The sequence below is a fragment of the Leuresthes tenuis genome, unplaced genomic scaffold, assembly GCF_036924035.1.
Source record: "Leuresthes tenuis unplaced genomic scaffold, fLeuTen1.0.hap1 SCAF_8, whole genome shotgun sequence".
NCBI lineage: Eukaryota > Metazoa > Chordata > Actinopteri > Atheriniformes > Atherinopsidae > Leuresthes > Leuresthes tenuis.
This window is the reverse complement of record NW_027325362.1, coordinates 7,258,393-7,284,120: the sequence shown is the minus strand read 5'-3', so window position 1 is coordinate 7,284,120 and position 25,728 is coordinate 7,258,393. Positions and strand designations below refer to the sequence as shown.

General features: G+C 38.2%; 1 pseudogene; it reads right to left on the bottom strand.

Annotated features, from left to right (window-relative positions):
• Window positions 1-25,728, bottom strand: part of LOC140312807 (potassium voltage-gated channel subfamily KQT member 5-like) — a 105,464-nt pseudogene that overhangs the window by 4,810 nt on the left and 74,926 nt on the right.

The following is a 25,728-nucleotide window of genomic DNA, read 5'->3' as shown; positions in this document are numbered from 1 at the left end:
TTTAGGTTTTTTTGTTCTTTGACATTAAAACAATGTGGAATTAGTGAAGTTATTTTGCATAACCCGACTTGCAAAACAGGACCAATCTTTTTTTTGGGTTCACTCAACACAAATGGACTGCAAAAACAATTCCACACACGTTAGGATCATTCACACACCTCTCTGATAAAAGGTGCATAAAGTAGTAAAGAAAAATGAGACAAACTGTTGCACCAAGCAAATGTGTTTGGGTATGTGTGCATATGGGAACACGTTAACATCCACCTGTCAGAGGTGGTTCATTAAAGCCTTGCCATGTGGATGGAGCTTAACACTTTAAAACAACCAAGTTAGGGGTAAAAAAGTAGGAATAGAATTGCAGTGATGTTTAATATACAAGAGATTCTACACCAAGGTCAGTACTATATTTCACACATTTCACATTCATCATTTGGCCAGGTCTTCTCAAGGTTCCATGAAATTCATTTCAGTAGTTTCAGCATAATCTTGCAATCTAACAGACAAACTAACTCATACCTTCCCCTCAGCTTTTGCAGTATTTTCTTCAGTTCTCTAAAACTTCTAGTGCTCACTGCATGTTTTAGTGTGAACTCCAACCATATGGTTCTGTAGGAAAGTTATTTTCTTTTTTGTTTTCAGTCAGACATGCTTAAGGACTGTATGGAAACCAAATGTCACCATAATAGTAATGAATTAGTTTTGATTCTATCCTAAAGTTACAATAAGTTAAATCATTGTAACCCGGTGTCAGAGAGCTTCCTCCTGTTCTTGCTGTAACTATAGTGCAGAGCAGGAGAGGACATGTTCCTAGGTCGGCTACTTAGGTTGGGACCAGAGCCCGATGCACTGGCCAGTCTGGAGAAAGGAGAAAGTTTGGGTCAATTAAATTTCTGTCACTCTCGCTCTTATACACACACACACAAAAAAACACACTAATGCACGAATGGATAAATCAGTTGTTGGCTGTACTTAACACCAGCTTATAGATACACACAGAAATGGAGGATGACATTTTTGAAGGCCAATATTGATGGTAATATTTTAAGAATTGCCAGTCATGTATGCTATTAAAAATGTTCCATTTAATAATATAATTTGGAGGTTCAGTGTAGGACTGCTTTTCCTTGTCACGATCTTCACATTCTGTTGTTTCTAGCATCCACTGTAGGCAAAATCTGTAAAGATGATGGATACAGCATAAATCTAGTAGTAACACCACAAACAAAGTCAATATACAGACGGGTGACAAATCACTCTTGAAAAAACTTGATGTTAAATCTGCATATGATTTATTTTTCAGTAATATACAGGCATCTTGCAGCCTATTGTACTGGAACAGAATAGTTTATTTGTAGGTATTCTTAATGGTGTTTCAGAGTTTATAGTTTAAATAACACTGAACACTCATCCTGCACTTGGGGGTTCATACTAAATTTGCATCTAATAAATGCTTTTTTCTCTCTTTAAACTGGACTTGTGCTTTTATAGGAGAGATATTAACATTGATTTTGCATATGGTAATAACACACAGCCAGTCATACAGGAATAACAGGAACTTGAAATAAAACCGAAATTATACACAGACATCCCCAGCAACAAAAGGGCAGGTGCTGCACGGAAAACTAGAAAAGCCATAAAAGGGAAAACAAGTAAACGGCACACTACAGGGCTCCAGTAGTTTCTTCTTTATTGTGCAATAAAGTAACACACCCTGTGGTGTGTTAGTTGTTTGCTTGTTGTCTTGTTAAACTTGTGTCTGGCCAACATGTGCTACCAGAGCAGCTTGGGAGCGCCTTGGCTTTGATTCAACAGGACTTCAGATCTCAACTTGAGGGCCGGAACATCATTCTTTCCAATGACATTACTGCATTTTCTGTTTATAGTGTGTGAGTCCCATAATTCCCATACACATCAAACCATTTAGTGAATCTTCACACTCATATCAAAGGGGACACTGACATCTTGAAATAGACCACTCCCATCTGGTCTAAATATCTCTGAGTTGCTATGTTTGCTTATCTGGGGGATTCTAAATTGATTGTGGATGTTAGTATCAATGTATCAATATACATTCATGACTAGTACATCGCTTATCACCCTCTCACAGCTGGGACAGTCCCCTGTGACCTTAAACTCTGAATAGGGCACGGAAAGTTCTAAATTTTCTGAAGGGACAAAACATGCCTCCAAGGTCTAATAGAGCTACTAATTCACCTCAATGTAGGGGTAAAGGAATCCGTTTTTTTCCATTATTCTGTCACCCGTCTGTACATCAAAGCACTCAGTGTTTTCAAGTTGAGAACTTGAAAGGAGTGTGTGCTATGTGTAACTACAGCTTTTACTGATGAGCACACTTCACACCAAGAGTCAGGTTTTACAGAAAATATGCATTACGTTAATTACCAGGAGTATAAGTGACAACAGTAATGTTCCCTGCAGCACTGCTGCTCATTCAGCATTCCAACACATCAGACTGCAGTCAATACCAAGAGCTTGAAATTACTTAAAAATAAATTACAGGTACGGTATGTGTAAAAAACTCAAATGAGAACTGCATTACAGTGCCCCCTAGTGAAGATGAATCAGCTTTTATATGCATAAATGATGAGGCAACTGGGTAAAAGCATATCAAACAGAACAGATTTTCTTTAAAACACAGTGTAGCTCTTGTTATCTCTGCAGACATCGACAACTCCACAAGATGAGATCCTTAGAGAAATTTCTTATTAATCAAAACCCTTTAGTTTCTGTAATGTGTTTATGATAACTGTCAATAATAATGAATTAAAACATAAAAAGGCGCTCATGGTTTTCAAAACTGGTTTCATAGTTACAATGCTTGAGCTTCTCAAGGACTTCTGTGGTGATGTTGATGCACATTTTAATGAATATGCACTTCAATAAAATGGGAACAATTTCCTGGTCTGAACCTGGGCCAACTTGCATTTGTGTTGAAGCAGTTTGGGTACACTCCCACAACATATTATCTCAGTTTCAGAAAATCCCACTTTCTGAGATAAAATCTTGGTTAAACTGATTTATTAGCATTAAAGGAGACATATTATGTCCTTTTTTTCCCAAGCTAATTCAACTTACATTATTAAGGTCTCAATAAAATGTCTGTGACATGTTTTGGTTAAAGTAACACTGAGAAATCGGTTCTTTTTCCTTCCAATAATTCCCACCTCCATTCAAGCAGATGATTTTAGGAGCGTGGACTGACCCATTAAACTCCTCTCCAGTCCTCTTTTTACCTACTAACATTAAGAGCTATCGCTTATGGGCAACATTTCGTCAGTCTTTGTTACAGCCAGTGTTACAACCAATGTCTGTATATAACAGCAGATGCTATACTGATGATGCATTCAGTGATAAATCTGAATTTCCAAACCTCAAACTGGTAAACAAAATAAAGAACATCAATTAGGAGTCAGACAAAAGTATTTGTAGAACATTATTATTTCACTTATTTATTATGTTAAGTGAACTAACTAATGATGAGATTTTACGTTAATATCAAAGAAAAAAGGAAGAGCAACAGAGTTTCAACTTCCTGCTTCAGAGGTACAGGGAATGCAGCAACATCTCAAGCTGATGATAGCCAGAGACTAAGAGGGAGAAGGCTGGATAATGCTGTAGAGTGACGTGAGTATCCACTGAAAATCTGAATGGCTTGCTAGTGACATATTTTAGTAACTTTTCTACAATATGTCCCCTTTGAATGCTCAGAATATAGAAATTCAAAGCAACTTGATATCTTTAGATTTGAACAAAGGTACTTTTCTGTGAATGCATGCTTTTTGACCCAGGTGTGATAGTTTGGTAATGTTAAAAGGGGAGCAGCTGACAAATAACAATGGACGGGGCAGGTCTAACCCCGATGCAGACTGTTTCCTCTGGGCCTGGCTGTAATATAATTGCAAGGAGGGAGAGGAAAATGTCTTGACACGCTTGCTGAGCGGCCTTGGAAGGGGACCCACAACTGTGTCTAGTCTGGGGAAAAGAGGGAACACACAGGTATACATACATATACACACAATCAGGCGAGGAAAACAAAATTCTATCAAGAAGGTTTTTGTGTCTGAAGTGCTCAATAATCTATAGAACTAACAGAAACTACAGTGACCTCTGCAACAACATCCACCTGCACTAATATTTGGTATAAAAACTTCAGAAGAGATTCACACATCAATGAAAATGGTTCCAATGACGATAAAAGGACTCGAAATTTGGGAACAGAATCCTTAAATATGTAGAAAGTATTGTATTTTGTAATGCAAATAGAACTTTTTGTAAATGTGTATGTGAATGTGTGTGTATGTGCACACCCAATGTTTCCTAACCTGGTCTGAAGGCTCTTAATGCGACAGAGCATGTCCAGGTGACCTGCAGAGTACTGCTCAATGACATCCTTCACATCATACGGACGCAACGTCTCCTTAAACTTCTTCTTAGCTACATGGAATTTCATGATCCTACAGACGCAAAACAAAATTCACACACACGTATACAAATGAAAAATAGAAAAGCACAAAAGCGAACAGGATTGAGACAAAAGGGAAGAGATGCAGTTGAGAGAAAAATGTGTAATTGCTGCTACCAACCACTAGATGGAAGCAGAACCTATGAGAACACCCACAACACATCTTTGCTGCGTTTCACTTCTCTTGGTTTAAGACAGATAACATAAGATCCCGAGTACTTTCAAAAGAATCAGTCTGAAACCAACACCTCCTTGTTCTCTTGTAAAATTCACAATAACCTAAATAAAAAACTCTGAAACCGGAGTGTAACTTTCCCTGTATTTAGTGAAGCAAGCCACTGCTGGCTGAATAATATTGATACAGGTAAAAGGATCTGTGGTCTTGGTTGATTTAGTCTCCCTGGTGTCTTCTGCTTGTTTCCATCTGCCTGTTTTTTTCATTGCCTAAATGGAAACAAAAGTGACAGATGAACCTCTATAAAAACAGTCTTGACAGGGGAGGGGTGTCCAGTCCTCAACCTGACACCCTGGGAAAGCCCTGGGCTCTGGCTGCCCATGGAGGCGGCCTGCTGTGTGGGCAGGCCAGCCAAGATTAGGTGGTAGTGGTACAGAATGTGCATGTGTGTATCTAGGTCTTAAGGAGAAGGAGATGGGAATGGAGGGGTTTTGATAGAATTCACTTGAAAACGAAAATAGGGAAAAGTCGTTTAATGCCAAAGCTTTGTTGAGCTGCAACTTTGACAAAAGTCTGAGACAAGACTGACTGCATATTGTTACTCAACAATCTACTAAACCTTCTAAAAGGAGAGAGGCTTGAATTTAGGCTTGGATTTTCATAAAAAAAATTCAGATATTTACAGATGATCAGCATTGTTCTGATGAAAGAGGCCACCACAAATGTGTTGAAAAATGAGGGGAAATCGTTTTGATCAGGGACTGATGCACACTAGATATTGTGGTTTTCTTGCTCCAAACAGAGCACTGACTGTAGGGTAGGTGTGGGAGATTGGCACCTCTTCCCAGCACTTTAATTGGATCATGATAATGCCAGAAGGAACATCAACAAAGCAGATAACATTTACAAAACAGCCTACCAATGGATAAATGACCCAAAGAGAAAATATAAAGTGCAAAAAGTGAGAGGGCTGCAAAATGTTTTTTCATGCATTCCAAACCATTACACATTACTATGAACTGCGAGAGAAAACATTAAATGCAATAAAAACTTAAACAGTGCACAAGTCCCATATAAAGAGGTGGAGTAAACCACCTGGAGGGATGCTGATTATAGTAGAAGCAAAGTGGCTGATACTGAGGACAAACAACATGACAGCTTTGGAGGTGATAGCCCACTGCACAGCTCTCTGTGACTCTGTCCACCCCCTTTGCTTGGGATAGAAGGCGATGGTTCAACTCAGCACTTTGGTAAGCTTCGATGGCATCCTCAGACCACTACTTCATAAAAAAACATTTCCATTGGCAGAAATAAAGTGTATATAAAGATAAAGAAATCATGTGTATGCTGTAGAAGAATTCTTCTAGTAGGACGTGAGTCTCACATTAAACTGTGCTGTCTATGCTTTTGAAATGACAGTGATGCTGTCCGCCATAAAATACAGTATATTTCCCTGCTTATTTCTTTTTAATTGCTGTTCGTAGTAGTGCACAAGTTTGGAAAAAATGGGCCAATTCTGACAAAAATTGCCATTTACTGAGCCCAGTCATGTATTTTATGTGATCTTTAGGTGGCTGACATTTGTCAAAAGTTAGGACCCAAGGTTGCTTTTGCTTTTTCTGTCAAAAAAGGGAACAGATTCACGCAATTTTTTAAAATAAAATGTATTCTTCCACTGATTCATAGTCCAGTTCTGATGCCTATGTGCTGACTATAGGCACATTCAGGGGTGGACAGCACAAGCATGGACATCCTGATTGTTTTCAAAGAAAGCTGTGTTTTTATACTTTCTACCATAGCACACAGCAAGATTTTAGCTATTTGCACAACAGTACCTCCTCAGTTGGATCAAACCACATGAGTCTGCCTGGAAAGCCTTTGACACTGTTATGTAGGTATACTGGTTATCCTGTCTTGGACCATTTGGAGTGTAAAATTAGGATAGCAATATCTGCATTCTCGTTGACCAGCAGAAATTTATAGAGAACAGAAGACTCCAACCAATTTGTATTCAAAGAAAAAAAACTCTGGACCAAATGTGGCTTTGAAATAGACATTTTTCCAATGAAAAATATGGAGAGGCTGAGACGAAGCAGTGGAGTGACAGAATCATTTGGCGCTGGTTGGCTAAACACTTGCCCACAGGGTGCCGGTGCCTGTGTAAGAGACTGTTGATACAAGGTCTGTTAAGGTCTGTTGAAATGCATGCACACACAATACAAAAATACTCTACTTGGGAATCCTTGAAATCCATCTCTGGCAAACATTTAAACCCCGCAGTGGTACAACATATAAAAAGCAAGACTGAAAAAACTTCTTTACATTACCCACGTGAGCACTCATAAATACATGTATGTGGTTCAAATCTAGAAATATGTAGAAGCAATGAGGCAAGAAAGGGATTTACATTATATGTATTAAGTAATATATTCAATTAAATTTATTGAGGATGATAAAAACAAAATGTAGGGCTTTTTAAAAAACCTGACTCAATTCAATTTTAGAGACTCTGTGAAATGAATGATTTTATACAACAATTTAATAGTCAGTCATAAAGACGGACCAGTTTAGTCACTGTCACCCCAAAAATCAAAAGACAGTTGAGAGCTATTTAAAAAAAAAAAAGAATCAAAGCATCAATACGATGCCCTTTCTCAGTTTTAAAAAGCATAAGTTTACACTGTAAGATTCATCAGAGTCGTCGGAGGGTTGTACTGTTTACACTACTCGATATGCTTCTTTTGTGATCACTCATAGTGGGTTCCCACAGCACGCTTGATCTGCAGCAATCGTGGGACTAAATCGTGGGACTAAATTGAAGAGACGACTCAACTAAGTTTTGGTGGTAGGTGCAGTGGGGAGAACTGACTGACGGCTAAAAGCTTTACTTTGGAGCAGAAACTGTAGAATTGACTTTCTATTCTGTGTAATCTTAGTGACAGTATTACCAAACATGCGCTCAGTGACTAATACAGCCAAACTTCACACAGTACTTAAATGCAGATTTGTGAGGTGACGGTTAATTCTTCACAAGTGAACTATATCTCCTCAAAGGTTTAAAGTCTTCTGTTGGTTTGAACATGTTTTGGATACATGCATCATGTAATAAAACAGCAGCAGGAGCTCACCTGACAGCTCTGATGACAGCCTTGAGGGGAGCTGAAAGATCCTCCACCGTAACATCGCAATGGCAGCCTCTCTCATCAAAGGAATCCTCTGTGGTCATGCCTGTGTCCACTGAGCGAGACAGAGCATTTTCATCAATAAACATAGACCCATGGAAAATCATTTCCAGTCTTAAAACTCATAAAACATTTTCTTCAGAGCGACTCTTTACAGGAGTCTCAAAGAATGTTTTAAACTGATACAATTTTGGCTTTTAGGAGGTGAAAATTTATGCTCTGCTTGGATGGGATCTTTAGGAATGGGAAGCTTTTTGCCAGTTCTGCTCACGAGGTCAGAGCAGAGGGTATGTATATGCTTAATACTGCCAATAATTATGAAAGTGGGAGATAAGGACAGAGACACAGACAGAAAAAAGAAAGAGCAAGGAAGAAGCTGATAGAAAAGATGGAACCAGAGTTGATATAGAGCATGAAAAAGCTAATAAAAGTTCAGTTCAAACTACTGAAACATGGGGATAACAGGAGAACCAGAAGTGCTTTCAAAACTGCTGTTTAATAGGAGTACGTGTAGGAGTTACTGGGAGATGTGAAGAAAAGCACTTGGGTACTACATAATATCTACATATACAGTACGTCTTCATGTTATATTCAGACTTCCTTCAAAGAGCACAGATTAAGAATGCTGTAAGTGAGATTTCAAGTAATCTCGTTATAGAAATCCATGACTGAAGATTTCCCAACATTCATCATTCCATCAGATTAAAAAATCTGATTGATGTATAACATTCATTATTCTGAGTACAGTATCTACAGTGTAGAGAGAATATATAATACTGAGAAAGCTCAGAGAATATCTTATCAAAAGAACCAAATAAGAACTTTTTTTAATAGAACAAAACAATCTCAGAAACACAAATGCTTTCCATGACAATACCAATAGCATCACTGATGCTTCCTCAAGGAAGTTTCACCATCTTCGTAAGATCTTTTGGCATCACAGTGGCCTCAAACAAACACTTACTAAGATTTGAGCTCAAGCCATCTGAAAGCCTAGAATATGCTTTGCCAAATCTTATCAAACAAGAACAAAAGAACTTTCAAAGGCTGTCAAAATTAATATCTATCAGCTTCTTAGGTGAACAAATTTAATCAAAGTTACAGGTATATACGGGTATATTCCTCTGTGTCTCTTCACAATGGTCACATTACTTTAACTAAACAACCAGATTGACAATGGGGCAAAGAGCAATTCTAAAAACTAAGAATTGTTTGAAAACATCCGCTTGCAACCTGAAGTTTTTCTGAAAAAGGTGACAGAATTGTTACTGTTCACTAAAGCGTGTATTTTTCAGACACCAAGCCATTAGAAAAGTTTATTGTTAACTTTTTATATAGCTTGTTATATCTTCATTTGTAAGTCGCTTTGGATAAAGGTGTCTGCTAAATACATAAACATAACATAAACATAAGCTACACTATCTTAATTGTGCTTTTTTAATCATTTATTGGTATAAATGGGCAAACAAAAATTAAATTAGGCAAAAACAAACCCTGCAGCAAACAAAAATTATACTGAACCTTTGTTTAAATGTTAATGTAGGGTTATACTTACTTATCAAATTAAAAACATTTGGTGTAATCCTAATGGCTTTAATGCCATCTGAAAATACTCACAAAGTGTGGGAGGACTGGAGGAAAAGCTACAGCTTTTAATCTCCACCGTCTCAATAAATAGCAGTTAAGGTGAAGGTAAGAAACTGTGGAAGTCACTGAAAGAAAACTTTAAGATAATAGTGCACGTCTTCATAAAAGTGTTAAAAAAGAGTTAGCCAGAAAGTTTAACAAAGACAAAGAAGTGGTGGTGAACGGTTTCACTGCTCACAGGGCCCACCTGGAAGAGTCCTCAAACGAATACCTGCATGCTTATCACAGAAATCAACATCTTAAGTGTGCAAAGTATGCGCTGAAGTATGCAAGACATTTTGGAAACGTGTGATGTGGACTGTTAAAACTGAGCACTTTGGCCGCAATCACCACAGTTACGGTTTGAGAAAAGAAAGAGCAGCATTTGATGAAAAAAAAAACGCTGCACAAGAGACACAGCACTGATGGGAGGGGAGGATGGATTCTTCTAAAGTTATTCCAATCAACAAATTGTGTATGTAAAGGCATTGTGATCAATCAAGAGGGAGGACGGTGATCAAAAGCATACTGCAAAATCTACCGTGAATTTAGGGATGGAATGATGGAGCTCACACAAATGCCCCTGTTATTGTTTGAATATCCAAGACACAACCTTAAAAAAAAGACACACGGTGTCACACTAGAGCAGCAGCATCTGAAACCATATTAAACAGCGCCACAATCGAAAGTAAAGCTTATTTTGGAGACATATCCTTCTCTTTTTCAAAGACTTATTGAATGTAGAAAACTGGAAGTTTGCTCACTCTGAACTGTACATGCATTAACATGCATGTGGGGTTAGATGTGTTTCCATAATACAGATAGGAACAGAAAGAATGAAACTGTAGGAAAGAAACTGCCCACTGGTAGGATCATAATTACAAAGCTTTATCTTCATATAACAAATAGTTAGTCACAGTTCTTCAAATATGGTACCATACTGACCTATCTATATAAAATGCAATATAACTACATCAATATCTGTGCGTTATCTTTCTAGAATTGAGTTTGATAGTGTTTATTGACAAATACAATCTACGAAAACTTCAGGATTTCCTTAAAACTTTGAGTAATTTCTGTGGTTTGAGTAAAGACTGATGGTTAGCTTAGATGAAATCATCCTGGTGTACATATACTACATAAAATGACATATTTTGTGTTGTGTTGGTTCACCATCGGGGGCAGCGGTGCGAGTCTGGCTCTTCAGTCTCAACGATGGCCTAAACCTGGTCCGATCGTTGAAGCTCCAGCTCTTCTGCACTTTGGCAGGGCTCCCGCCCATCAGCTCACTGCTGCCCACCACTTCGTTGCCGGGGGAACAGCGCTGGCGTTCATTGATGGACGTCTGCCGACTCTTCATGCTCTGACCTCGAGGACTCGCCATCCGGACCCGCTCTTTAAAGCTCAACTTCTGACTGAGGAGAGGGATGGAAAGAAAAGAGAAGAGGAAGGAAGATGACAGGCAGATGGGGGAGAGAAGTATGGGAGACAGAGAAGGATTCGCAATCAGGGAGAAGGAAGGAGCAAGAGTGATGGAAAAATGAGTGAAAGAGGTGACAAAGAAAGAGTGTTCGTGGCAGAGGTTGGGGTTCAGAGAGACACAAGGAAAGAGAGAAAAAAAGGGATGCTGTCAACACCTATTTCCCTTCAGGTAGGGAGAAGAGTTCAGAGCACAGACAAAGGGCAATGTTCTGTCTTTTCCTTTAGACCAAACACCATCCATCCAAATGACATGCCCAAAACACTAGAACAGAGCCAGACTGCCCGCCAAAACCCCCAGTGCTGGGACCTGAAGTGCTGCAATGCAATCCCCACGCGATCAGCTGATAATCTATTCCTGTATTCCCTTTTCAAAACAGACTTAATGAGATTTTTAAAGGTGATATGTGACGCATGCTAACATTAATACATCATCACCACATTAATTTTGAGCCCACATTAAACAAATGACAACATTATTGAAAGAAGCTTGTTACAACCTCAGCACAGTGTTTTCCAGTGCATATGATTCAATCTTTTTCTTTTTTTAGAAAACTCTTGGAGCTTTTGCCATTTCTGTGCAAAAGGAGCTAAATCCTTTAGACCGAGATGACAGCCTACGTACTTAGCTAACATCAAGTATATATACACTCTTTTACCTCATTACTAATTCATACTCTGTTAATATTAAACCCATGCTATTAATCTTCAATTTTCGTCATCAGTATCTATCTCCTTCCTTCAATTAATATCTTGTCAATTTAAATGAATAGCTCATAACGTCAGAATCTCTATAAAAAAGAAAAATGGGTTTTTCCACATTAGGTTCATATTCGGGAAGGAGCTGGTGGGAATACAAAACGTCTAAGTCGATGAGACTCACTGCAGTAAATAAATAGACACCAGAAAATAGACCAGCATGCAATGCAGCAGACCACTGATACAGAGATGCAGGGTTCCAACACATTTTCCATGCCCCAAATGAATTTTTTCCAGACCTTAATGTCTCACCTGAATTTTAGGATAGAGAGGAAGATATCTTTCATTGTTGCTTATCTACATATTTCCCAAAACTTACAATCCAGTGGAATACTTTCCTCACTTGTGTGGAAACCACATATAATACTGAACAATACTATACAACACTTTTTTTTTTTACCAATATACAGAGCAGAACTATACTATTAATGAGGAATACACGGGTAGCCATTTCTGATTTCAATCTGCTGTATTACACACACTGTCAACTAAAACTAAAACAAGAAAAAATCTTTAAATACACCAGTTGAATCCAAGTAGATACATGGTTTAATACCCTAATTTCCCTCTCTAATGGGTAAAAAAGGAAAGAAATATGAAAGAAGTGCTGCAGTAATGCAAGGAACATGCAGTAAAATAAGTAAAAGACACATTTGTTTACTAAAATGCAAATGACTATCGCACAAATTAGTTAATTTACCCATGTAGTTGATTTAAGGTTAGGAGTCCAGCTCCATGAATTGCTGTGTTTATTTCCATTTCCTTTAACTGAGCAGTCATGACAATATTCTATTTATTGCACATGAATGAAATTGAATAAATTCATGTTGCTGGACGCTGGGAAGATACCTTGTAAGGGAAGCATATTTACATAAGGAAAGAGGCACATATGAACTAAAGAAAAAGTCAAATAAAGGGGAATTTTAACCTTGTATCCTAAAATTTTGCCCATAGTGAAGAAGCTGTAGCCCTGAAAAAAATCGAATCCTTAGCTTTACCTTACAAATTATGATAGATCATGATAAACAGCCTTCCAGAATGTCAGCCTATATGAAGTTACTAGAATTATAGGGTTAGACATGATATTTGTTGACTTCTTATTAAAGAAGTCTACTTTTAGACAGTTTTAGAGGAATTCCCCTTTAATTTCAAACAAGGAAATAAAGTCTTATTTGCGTATGACAGGCAGCAGGCAGCAGTAGCCAAAGTCCTTCACAGGATGAAATAAAATTGAAGAGGGAGGTAAGAAAGATGTTGCGTTTCTGCGCTCTCCTCCATGCTATTAGTTAGTCATTCCCACGGGATGCTGGGCTGAGGGCAGGGCAGAGAGGATGTTACTGTAGGTACCTCCTATATTTCCGAGAATACCTTCTGAAGAATCTCCCATTAGTTAGACCCTTACTGGAGCAAAGGATGGAGAGATGGACAGAGGAGGGAATGGAGAAAAAAGAAATAAAGGAGGAAGAGGGTTACAAGAAGGTAAGAGGAGTTGAGCAGAGGATGGGTAAATGCACTGCTGTCAGTACTGATGCACAGTCAACACTCACAGAAGGGCAGGGGACACGTTTCAGAGAGGAATGAGTAAACAGGGTGAAAGACATACCCACCTGAGCCTAGATTTTTCTTATTTTGGGAGGACAAATATATATATATATATATATATATATATATATATATATATATATATATATATTATGGCATGCCGTTCAGGAAATTAATCTTTGAATATATTGAATGAAACTTTGAATATATTGAATGAACCTTGAATATATTGAATGAAACTCTGAATATATTGAATGAACCTTGAATATATTGAATGAAACTTTGAATATATTGAATGAACCTTGAATATATGGAATGAACCTTTCATTCCATATATTCAAAGTTTCATTCCATATATTCAAAGGTTAATTTCCTGAACGGCATGCCATAATATATATATATATATATATATATATATATATATATATATATGTACATATATATTATTTTAGGTGAATTGTATTCAACCCAAAAATTCTAACTAATCTCACTGTGTAGCTTCTCATTTTTGCTTGCTAAGGTCTAGCTCTTAAATCGTGTAGGAGAGATTTAAATGTCTTAAAAAAGCACGCCAAGCGTGTATTTTACACACTGTCAACAAGCAGCAATCCGGTCATACTCACATTCAGTTTGTTTGATTTTCAAAAGAAAGTGACACGTTTGCCAGTTTCTCTCACTTAGTTTGGTATGATTTCTGTAATTTGAGGGACTTTGTGAAACAAACAGCCGTAAACCTTGTCTGATTTTCACATAATGAACCAGGAAGTCAGCTACAGCTTTGATCACATTACATGTGATTACATCCAGGTTGAAAGTAACCAAAGAGAGAAGGAATTTTATGAATGAATCGCTTTCTGCTCATGCAGCACATTAATCAGTTGATTTCCTTTTCCCTCGGTTACCCACATCACAGTGTTGAAGAAAACTTCTCCATACCACAGAGCGCAAACACGCACAGCATACTGCACCTGTCTACACCCATAAAATAAAGATTAAACCCCTTTAATCCTTCATTTCATGTTGCCTTGCACTACCAATATCCAGCTCACTTAAACTCAGCATGATGTCCACTGCAGCACTTTGCGGTGGTGTTTACTACTGCTGGTGTTTACAAGTCTGCTTAAACGAAAATCACCAGCCGTTTACCACTGCACCTACCGCTGTTGAGCAGCCGAGAGTCGACAGTCTGTAAAACCCCTAATAACACCGAGCCTTACGTGTTCCCTTGTTAGAGGGCAACACAGAGAGAAGAAACGGTGTTATAAAAGTGTGCATAATTATGATTTAACAAGTGCAAATTGGACTTGGCTGCAACAAAAAGTTCCAAGAAAGGAAAACATAATTAAACTAAGCCCTTTAAACGGGAGGATTCCTGGGGAATAAATGTTGTTGTGGAAGCAACAAAGCCTAATTAAACGCTTTTTTGCTTAAGGATGAGAAGCACATTTGTTTGTGTGTATGGCTGAGAGTATAAACTTATTGTTTACTTGTATGTGTGTGGCTGTCTTAAGTTTAAGTGCCAGTGAAGCTGCTGGCTCAACATAAGGGCCACAAATGTTGACAATGAAGCACTGCACTGTAAAAACTATATAGGATAATTAAACTCGCAAATCTCTCTCTGTCTTCTTCCCCTCTCTCTGAAATCCTCCATCTGCCCTCCCCTCCCTCTTTTTCAACTTCGGTCTGTCCTAGACTTGTGTTTGATGAGTTACATAAATACCATCCCAATGGAAAAAGTGCGTCATGGTACAGACATGGTACAGACTCCTGTCTTTGAAGGCATGTGAGTAAGCATATGCACACACACACACACACACACACACACACACACACACACACACACACACACACACACCCACACACACTGAGCGAAGACAAAGAAGCCCATCGACTCTTCCCTGACTACAAGTCAAGTGCAGAGAGACGCAGCAGTGAGAGGAAGAGAAACAATCAAAGACAAATATGTAAAAAAGTTGGAATTGAGATGTAGAAATATCAAGAAAAAGGACAAAAAATAACATAAAGGCAGCAGAGCTCTTTCAGCAACTGTTTTTCAGTCTGACACCGCTGGCTTCTCTTTATTAGAACACATCAACCTTATAATAGCTCTACTCTTCGATCTTACACTGATGCACATGCTAATAAACGTTTAAACTTTGTGCAGTGCGACTTCTCTTGGTTTTCCAACTTTATTTAGCATCCTTCTGTTCTGGGAAACAACCACCACAACTTTTTAACATAAAAATCTCCAAAACACCACAGCTGTCAACATTTTCTAAGAAATATGACTATTTAAAAAAACAAAAACAACTAACAGTGTGCCCCAGCCTGTGAATAATGAATAAATAAACCTGCAATAATATGATTAATAAACCAAGAAATTGACTCAATCAAGCTAAACAGGTGAGACCAGATACAGAGTGATGGCATAGCATGAGGCTAAGAATTGTATCAAATGTTAAGTGTGTGTTTGTGTCTTTGGAGGTTTGAGCTGAGAGTCATACAAACCTGTAAGTAGTCTCGCCCTGCTCTTTCCTTCAGTGGTTAGTGGGATAAAGAGGAGGAGACAAAGGGAGAGAAATCAGTATTCAAGCAGATTAAAATAGCATTATACAGATGTTCCACCAATGGATATTATGGGAGGCATCAAGCCAAAAGACAGCAAGAACTTCAGTTCAGCATCATAACTTGTTTCAAAGCACATGCAAGCTATGGCCATGCACAGGAAGGCGAAGCATTAGCTCAGAGACAGACAGTCTGAATGATATGCTCTAAATATGGTATTTGTTAGGGGTGTATATCTCCCCCCAGGAACAGAAGAAAAAATAAATATATATTTACTGTATATATATTTATATATGTATGTATATATACACGTTAATACACATTTTTGGGTGAAATATTTTAGCTGGAGTCTTTAACCACAGCTGTAATGTTTGTACTGTACAATATCATGTCACCAAAGTGTCAGATCATTGTTCTTTGGGTATAAATCGGGCAATAGATGCCACAATCACTCTTTATCTCACCGACTTGTGGCTTAGTTGTGGATGTGAAAAGTCTTCCACATAAGTGTCTTTGTCTTGTGTGTTGTAGTTCTCTTTTTTTTACATCTTCCCAGGTACTTTATCAATGCTCTGTAGACCATTTGTAATTTCCTTCTTATTAAATCCAGTTGGTTTCAGACATTAGAGTTCGTGGAACATTGTAAACCATGTCAGCACTGGCCATAAGACATGCGTTTGTTTTTAACTGAAAGCAACAACAGCAGGGACTTAGGCTGATTTTGGCTATTGGGCGGGTTTGTAGGCTGTTCAGATGGTGTGCAGACCACACTTTCCTAACATACAGATGGAGTGCACTGCTGTTCTATCGGTATGGACGCACTCTTATGTTTGTTTTTATGATGTTGGTGCTGGAATCTCACACTGACTCTGAGCAGGATCTGCAGGCTGTGGCAAGACTTCGTCGACCATAGCCAGAGCCTTTTTTTAACGACTCCCAGTTTGGGTAGAGGATGCAGAAATGGCTTACATTCCACTTTTACTTGTTTAATACGCTCTTTTGTTTTTAGTACATTTTAAGCTTTCAACTTTCATTTTCATTGCTTTTACTCTGTTTTAGTGCTTTTTGTATATTGCTTCTATGTATGTTTTAATGTCACCTTTATTCTGTTCTATTTTTAATGTTGGTCCTTGATTTGTAATTGTGGGTTACACTTATAAATGAATAAAGTTAAAGTTAATTATTAGTATTTAAAGTAAAACCATTTGTTTAATGTAGGATCAGGCCATAAGTCGGTTTATAGTGCATTTAATTCAATTCAGGGGCCCACATATTGATGTAATCACATCTTTAACACAAAAGCCAGGTTCCAATTCTTATTAGTCAATCTTTACACCCCTGGATTTTATGTATATATTATCTACACACACAAAGAAATGTTTATGAACTGAACTCAGAAATGCCAAGACTGAACTTTTGAAGCCAGAAATCAATAGCTTTCGTCTCTGCCTTGAGTGATCCTAAACAGGCCTGCAAGTATTTGTGGGAACCTCAATAGCACGTCAGCATTTTCAATAATAAATATTTAAAATAAACGCCCACCATCTCTAGGTCAAGTATAACTAAGAGAATACCTCAAGAACTACCAATATGCCATTTATCATGACATTTACACCCTGACTACAAACAGCGGGCAAATTGTGTGTGAAAGTGTGAAACAGTCTGAATGTGAAAGGGATGTTAAAGGTTATGCATGCTGAGCAAGACCATCCTGACAAAGGAAAATGGTTAATACAGGTATAGAAAAAACTTACAATGCGTCATAACAATGACTCATCCAGTGGAACAAGAGTAGAAACAACATCAATGAGAACGAACAGACACCAACCAAGGAAGCGGTGAGGAGAAGGGCTGAGCAGCATCGGCCATGTTTGTAAGTCTGTAAGTTGTTACCTACTTGGCAGGGCTGCAGGTATGCAACGCCTTCAAATGAGGCTTCCAGGTAGCAATGGAAACCGAGTTCTCATCAGCAGCATAACTACGCCAGACACACTACGTGCAGAGTCGACAGGATAAATAAAGTAATGATAAATGGAACAATTAATGGAGTTCGTGAGGAAAACAAAAAGGAGTGAGGGAGGATTGTAAAAGTTGTGAGAGGATGTGAGAGAAGATGGTGAGGAGGGAAAAAAAAAACCTGGTTAGTTTTTTTGGGTAGTGTTGATGCGTTGTGTTTGGGCGTGGTCGGAGGGGGGTGGGGGCGGTGCTGGTGGTGCTGGTGGAGGGGATACATGCCTGAGGGGGGGGAGGGCGCTTTGGTAGTGGTGCCAGGTGGCTCTGAGGTAGGGACGAGCACCGTCGGTGGAGTACAGACGCCAAGCCGCCTGGGTGGAGGAGGGAGCAGAGATGGACGGGACACGCACACATTCACGTGTACACACAAACACAAACAGGCACACACAGACAGACGACACAGAAGGGCAATTGTACAAACACTGTGAGGAAAAGTGATTGAAAGATGTGAACATGTAGCATCCACAGAACATTTAAGGAGAATTGTAACCAGCTGGCAGCCAGAACAGAGGGCCTCAATACTGATTTGAGGAGTGGATTGTGTTTCTAAGTAAATAGCTTTGATGATTTGACATAATCCAAAAGGAACCGACAATTTATGGCTATATTCCGACAGTTTGTTTTTGTATGTAAAACACAATGCATTTATGAGGAATGCATAGTGCTAACCACGATGGGGGGGGGGGTAGGTACAGCCCTACTTCCACAACCCCCCTCTCTGTTGCATGTTCCCATATGCACACACTCCATATGCTACATAAATATCATACTGAATTAGTCACTGTTGTGAGTCTTTGGCCATGGTTAGCAAAAGGATAAACCACTAGCAACACTAAGCTCAGCCAAATAATCTGCCTTTATGGTACCTACATAACCTGACCAATCATTATTTAGTGAATGTAACTCCTATTGACATTTACATGTGATGTCTTTCTGACTATCCTATTCTTTTGTTGGTTGCTCTGCAGTGTAGACAGAGGCAGGTGCTGGTATAACAGCTTCTCCCTTAAGATATTTCACCACTGAGTCGGGCTTTCCTTCAAGCCGTAGGAATGACCTATGTTTAGCTAAAGTCACACTAGATTTTCTTTAGATTGAAAATATCAAAGGTATTTCCTCACAGACTACTTGTTCATAACATAGAGAAAAGCTGTTGCAAAAAAGTTTGAAGCACCATAGAAAACTTTGGCAACCCAAAGTTTCCCATGATATGGTTGATCAGTGGATTAGATTTAGCAAGTAGTTGGCTTTTGCCATTGAATCTTGCTTAATATAACAGAAAGGCTGGAAATAACACAAACAGCACAGTTCATTTTATTGGTTGTTTGCATGAACTAAAGCGCTTTTGTGTTTTTTGGTGTGTGGGTTCCATGTGTGCATTGTGGCTATAAAATGTGGGCCTGATATTACATAAACTTTCAAGTAATTTAAGAAGCAACATGCATAATTTGGGTTCAACACCAAATTTGGAAGAAAATATGGTCCTTTTCTGCAGAAATTACTTATATCCACCCCAATTCTAAAGGAAACCTCTGTTTCCATTAGAGTCTTGACAATCATTTTACTTGAACTTAAATGAACCTCTACAATGGTGCCAGATCTGGTTACAATATCTGTGATACTAGTGGATGGTCCAAATGCTTTAGACAAACAGGTTGAAAATTAACACCAGCCACCTGCCAAAGACTAGTCAGTGTTGGCTGTTGGTTTTGAAGCTGCTCAAAAAGCACATTGAAAGTTCTTGGAGATTTGTTTTTGCTCTGAAAGCACAGTCATTTGGAAAAATAGTCTGAATGGAGAAGGGGGGGTTTAAAGAATTGACCAGTTGCAGAGGCTTGAGGACAGTGGTAATTTCCTGCCCTTCATACAGATGCACAACACGAACTGTGATTTAAAGCAGGGAGAGATGTGTGAAATGAGGGAGTGCACTGACAGACAAAATGATAATGTTATCCACATTTTAACACATCATAGCTGCTTCCAAGTTTCCAATTACCTGTAGAGGAAAATATTATGAGTTTGGCAGACAACAGACAGTGTCAAATTTAGATAAAGAGCCATTACCACAGAAAAAGGACCAAAACATGCATGATTAAATGCACACATAATGGGTTATTTAGGACTCCATCTGGACTCCAAATCTATAGATAAGGGGGGCCGACAATACACAGCTTATATCTAATCAATCATTTAATTAGATATCTATGACTTTATCTAATAAATGTTATATTGAGATCTGAGAATGTAGTGATATATGGCAAGACAACTATAGTTTCAAGGAAATCAAACTGTTCCCACAACAACTAAAACACATATTTGGAAGGGATACAAAAGTGAATGCACAGTATGTGTGAAGTAACGAATACATAAATGTCCATCATTAAGTTTATTAAGTATTAGGGGAAATTAAACCTTACTCCTACCATATATTATGATGCTTTACTTCAACAAATGATGTAAAAGTTGAAAATCCTGTTAGGCCTGTTGTTAAAATTCTACATATATCCATATATTTTCAATGTACCGTAACATCAGGTGACTTAAGACATACATAAGATTGTGATTTTGATGGTTAATATACTGCAATGTTTTACATGTATTAGTACAACTGATATACTGTTTTTGCATGAGTGTGTGATAATTTATTTGCTTTAAAAATGAATCAAAATTGCTTGATTGTTTCATTAAGCAAGTAATTCAGCAGATCATAGGCTATAATGAGAAGCGAATGTGGCATTTCTTGGCTGCATTTGTAGGTGTGCTTGGAAGGAGGCAGGCCTAGTAAACCTCATGTGAGATATTCCTTCCAGAAAACCCTTCATTATGACACAGACATAATCTCTAACAGACAGTTTGGGTAACCATTTAGATTTTCAGGGTTATTTCCACTTCCAAATATGTAATTTTGTCAAAACTGAGTCAACTGTGGTCTTTGGATCTAAATTTTGATTGAATGCTCAAATCAAGAACTTTTTGTCTTGCTGTGTCACTAAGATGTTTCACCATATAATATAAATACCTATATTTTGACAAATATTTTACACATTTCTGTAGCTAAAGGAAATTGATACAAAAAATGGCCCAGACATAGAATTTGGGTTACATTTTGAGACGGAACATTTCAAAAAGTAAGACTAAGGGAGTTAGTGAGGAAAAGAAAAGCAGACAGAACACACACACACACACACACACACGTGCAAACATATTGAAACATACACAGTTGCACTCTTGTGGTTATATGCACACTCCACAGCAGATATTTATTGTTCATTAGAAAGCAATGCAGCTGGTCTTGTCTATTACAATGAGTGACGGTCTGGAGGAGCGTCTGCCCAGGGAATGATCGCCATGGAAACGGCTCATAAATCCCAGCAGTGTGTGTTGCTGTTGGACCTGAGACACGTCAGCGTGTCTCACACGCCATAAGTCTTTGTCAGCAACACAACCAGACGGCCCAGAGAAGGGCAAAAAACACACACAAACTCATATTAGGAGAAGTCGTAATCAAACACATTCACTTTTCCTCACAGTGGACGCACTCATGCTTCTATTTACAGACACCGACAGGCTTAGAGTAAAAACAGACAAACTTTACAGAGGTGCTATGTTTTGCACATAAAGGGAAAGAAAGTTGTCTGAATTCATATGGCTCCTCAGCACCTGCTCCAGCAGAAAAGAAGGAATTCAGCAGATGAGAAGTGTGTTTTTTTTCTCTATGGTATGTTCCTACCTGGATGAGGCTGGCAGCTGGGTTCCTTCTTTTTTCAAAGTGCTTCTGCCGATGCTGCTCCTGGACCTTCAGTGCAAAACCTGACCCTAGGATGCCCTACGTTCACAAAATACACAAAGGCCCATTGGAAATTTTGCAGAATAATGAAAAAAAAAGTGGTTCTTACTCTTGTAAGCTTTATCATTATGAATTATTTTGAGGAGACAAATGGAATAAGTTATTACACCATAATATGTGCATGTGTTTCACTCACAGCTGGCAGGGCGAAGAAGGAGATCCCCAGAAGAGCAAATCCAGCTGACAATAACCGTCCTGTCCACGTCTGTGGGGTCTTGTCACCATATCCTATTGTTGTGAGGGTGATCTGAGGGATCAGAGGTCTACAGTCAGGTAACCGTGCTATTTCAAGATGTGAAATAAAGGTAACTCAGTTTATGTTCATCACAGCTTCATGAAGACCCTCTGACAACAGTGACAAATGGAGCGACATGCGAGCACAATGTATGTCATTCGCACAAGATTGGACAGTAAATCAACTGAGGTAGGCTAAAACATCCTTACAAAGTCAGAGTTTCTGTCCAAGTCATATATCTGCATCAGTCATTACTGGATCAGCCTCTGATACAAACATAAACAGTGTTTAACAGTGATATGAAGAACTCATTTTAAAAGCACTGACAGTAATGATCCTGGCTGTTATCATCTTGACAAAAACTTTACCTTTCACTTTAACTGAGGGCACTGTCAAACCATAATTCGATAGCAAATATTCAGCAGTTTTCAGCTCGAGCGCTTTGAAATGAATGCAGAGGTGTTGCGCCAAATGACTGCAAGGCCAACCACAAAAAGTTTTTACAGCAATACAGTACAGATCGTATGCTAAATCATGCGCCTATCCATTAATGTTGTTTAGATTAGGCGCTATGTTTAAAGTACAGAAATGATACTGGTTTGACCAGTAAAACTGAATTCACTAATTATCATAGAAAATGATCACGGTTAGGAGGTCATTCAGGTAAGACTCTAACACACTGAATTTCTGTCAGATTACCGGAGAGAAGCACGTCTAAAAAATACATTAGTTCTTCTAGTAGTTTTGGTAAAGAGAGAAATTGAAAACACTGGAGTCAAGAGAAGCTACTATCGATATAAAGCATAACATATAAGACTCAGTACAACAGCACATTCAGGTGCTGTTTTTTCTCATTAATTTTTAATGATGTTGTCAATCGTATCTCTTCAAAACTCAACTTCAGTTCATACAGAGCCTCACATGGTTGAGTTGCAGCTATCCATGAACTTAAACTACATCTTCTAAATAATTTATTTAAGTTTTCAGTCCGCAAATTACTTGAACTTAGCAGTCAGATGGTAGAACCCCACTGGAAAAAACATGAAATTGTTGGTCAACTTTAATTACTTCTAAACAAAAACTTCACAGTGAAGAAACAAAAGGTTTGTTTGTGACCTCATGGCCTTATCAAATGAGTCAGTTTTCACTACATTTACATTGCTTTCTTGCTAGATTTAATTACTTTCTTAACCTGTAGGAGGCATTTAGAGACTACCATTTGTTGAGTGGTGCACTTTGTATCATTCCAGATATGTCTCAAACCTTTTGAATATATTTTTCCAAAGAAAAAATACGAAAAATCAGTCTCTGTGAAGGACAAACACACACTGTAGTTTTACACAAATAATCGAATGACACTTCTAAATTTACATCCCTAGTGGCGGTGGCTCAGTTTTCTCCTTGACAGCTTTTGTGTTGACTCTTTAAAGTTTCATGTGGCTAAATTTCCATTTTTCACATTTCATATAACAGCTTTTAGTTACAACCAAAAACAATGATGCTCCAAGGTCTCAGAGCATAGGAAAACACTGTTTGAGTGTCATTCCCACAAGCCTCAGAGGCCAGTTTCACTTGGCAGCAGGAGAAAATTGAATTTATTGATTGGGCCATTTCTTGTTTGTGTCGTGTCTGTTTCCACATTTTCAGAGGAGGATGTAAGAGGAAACAGTGCAGTGTAGCCAGCCGAGTGCGACTTTAAAAACTATTCAATTTGGCTTCTGTGATCCCCGTGTCATTAGTGTCAAACTGAAACTATAAATCGAAATATATCACTGGGATAAGATATAGACAGCGTGACTCCAGTCGCGCTACTTCGTTTAATTTTGCCTGGGATTAAATTTTGTAATGTTAGGTTTGGGTACTGACAAGTAAAATCGTAGTTTTGTATTTTTGTGTGTATCTGTGTTGGGTATTCTCACCGTGCCCCACCACAGAGCATCAGCATACGTGTCAAACTCCTTGTTGAATTCCTTCTCCACCAGATAGACCAGGAAGGAGGAGAAGATAAGCACCAGGAACCCAATATACCAAGCAGTCACCAGTTCCTACACACAAACACACACACACCACTTATCATGATACTTCATACTCTAAAATCATTGTAAAAATAAGTTAAGTTTTACAATTATTATGTAAAACTAAATTATAATTACTCCCTTTGGGATTTTTTAAAATCTTTTCATACAGCACTAGTCATTTAGAATTTGAGATAATCTTTTACAAACACCTGGTGAACATATTTATTATGTGCTGCGATGGAAATCTGACCAATTGAGCGTGACAGATATTTTTCACTTGCTGATTTGCCAAATATTTTAAAGATTTTGTTTCATACAAAACCACACATGTTAACACAGCAACTATATCACATAGTATACTACTCCAGGACACACAGCATGTTAACCACATTTAATATTTGAATATTTAAAATGTACCTAAATGTAATCAGTAAATGGACAAAAACAGGCATAGCTTTGGTAAACGGAAGCAAAGCCAAACACTGCATGGTGGTGATCATTCCAAGTTAAACTATACTAACATCCCATCACTGACTAGTGATTACCACTCCAAATACATCAACTGCAAGGTAAATGTAACTTCAAAAACAGACACACAAACACATAAATATCCTACCTTACTATGAGCATAAACTACAGATCCAAGCAGTTTCCATGTCCCTCCCCTGCGGTCCATGCGCACCATACGCAGGATCTGAAGGAAACGAAGGCTACGCAGCGCAGAGGTGGCAAAGACGTTACCTTGGCTACCGGCTGAAACCACAGCAACCGAGGTGATAAGTACGATGATATCTGGGGAGTACAGAAGTGAAAATTAAAGGTCATTGTGTCCATGGTATAAGTAACTGGAACTGTGGTTGACTCATCTACTTCCTACATCCGCCACTCATTCATCTTCTATAAAAAACAAATGTTGTTCATCCCAGGGTCTTTGTTCCTTTTTTCCCCCTCTGTTTGTTGTCTCCTATCATTGTGTCTAGAACTTAAAATCCCGCACTTCTTTTATGCTTTTCACAGCAGACTGTTCTTTCTCTCCTAATAATGCAATAAAGGAAGTAATGAGAACTACACTTCTTTAAATGGCTGTTGGAAACACTTCAAATATTGGTCAAACACTGAAAGATGTAATACAAATAATTTAGAATATAATTGTTCAGTGTGAAAACCAATAGTCAATCTAACTAGTTACTTTAATAAGGTGTATGGGTATAAAATGAGGACCGTATAGAGGCAAAGTCTCTCAGAGGTAAATATAGCAGGTACAGGAATTAGCCTAAAACTGCCTGCAAATTGAGGAGGAATTTAAAATTATATTCCTAAATGTTAAAAATAGCAAAGACTATACATATTCCATCATCTTAAGTATATAATATCCTCTAACAATTCAGAGAACATGGAAACACATGTCTGTGTGCAAGGCCAAATATAGCCAAAAATATTAGATGCCTTTGATAGATGATCTTTGGACATGAAGGAAGTACTAAAAAACAGGCATGATTGTGTCATGGAAATCACTGCATGGGCTCAGGAACACTTTCAGAAGTCATTAACGGTGCCACCCACAAATGCATGTTAAAGTTCTATTATGCAAAGAAGAAGCCACATGTGGACATGATCCAGAAACAAAATGTAAAGCAACAAATGCTCGTATTCAGACATCTTTTTTTCAGAGAAGGCCTTAACAGAAAAGAAAACCTAGATAGTGATACACATGGTGCTGACTCAACTTGTTTGAGACCTGTTGCTGCCATCAAATTCAACATGAGCCATTATTTTTCACAAATTAGTAAAATGTCTCACTTTT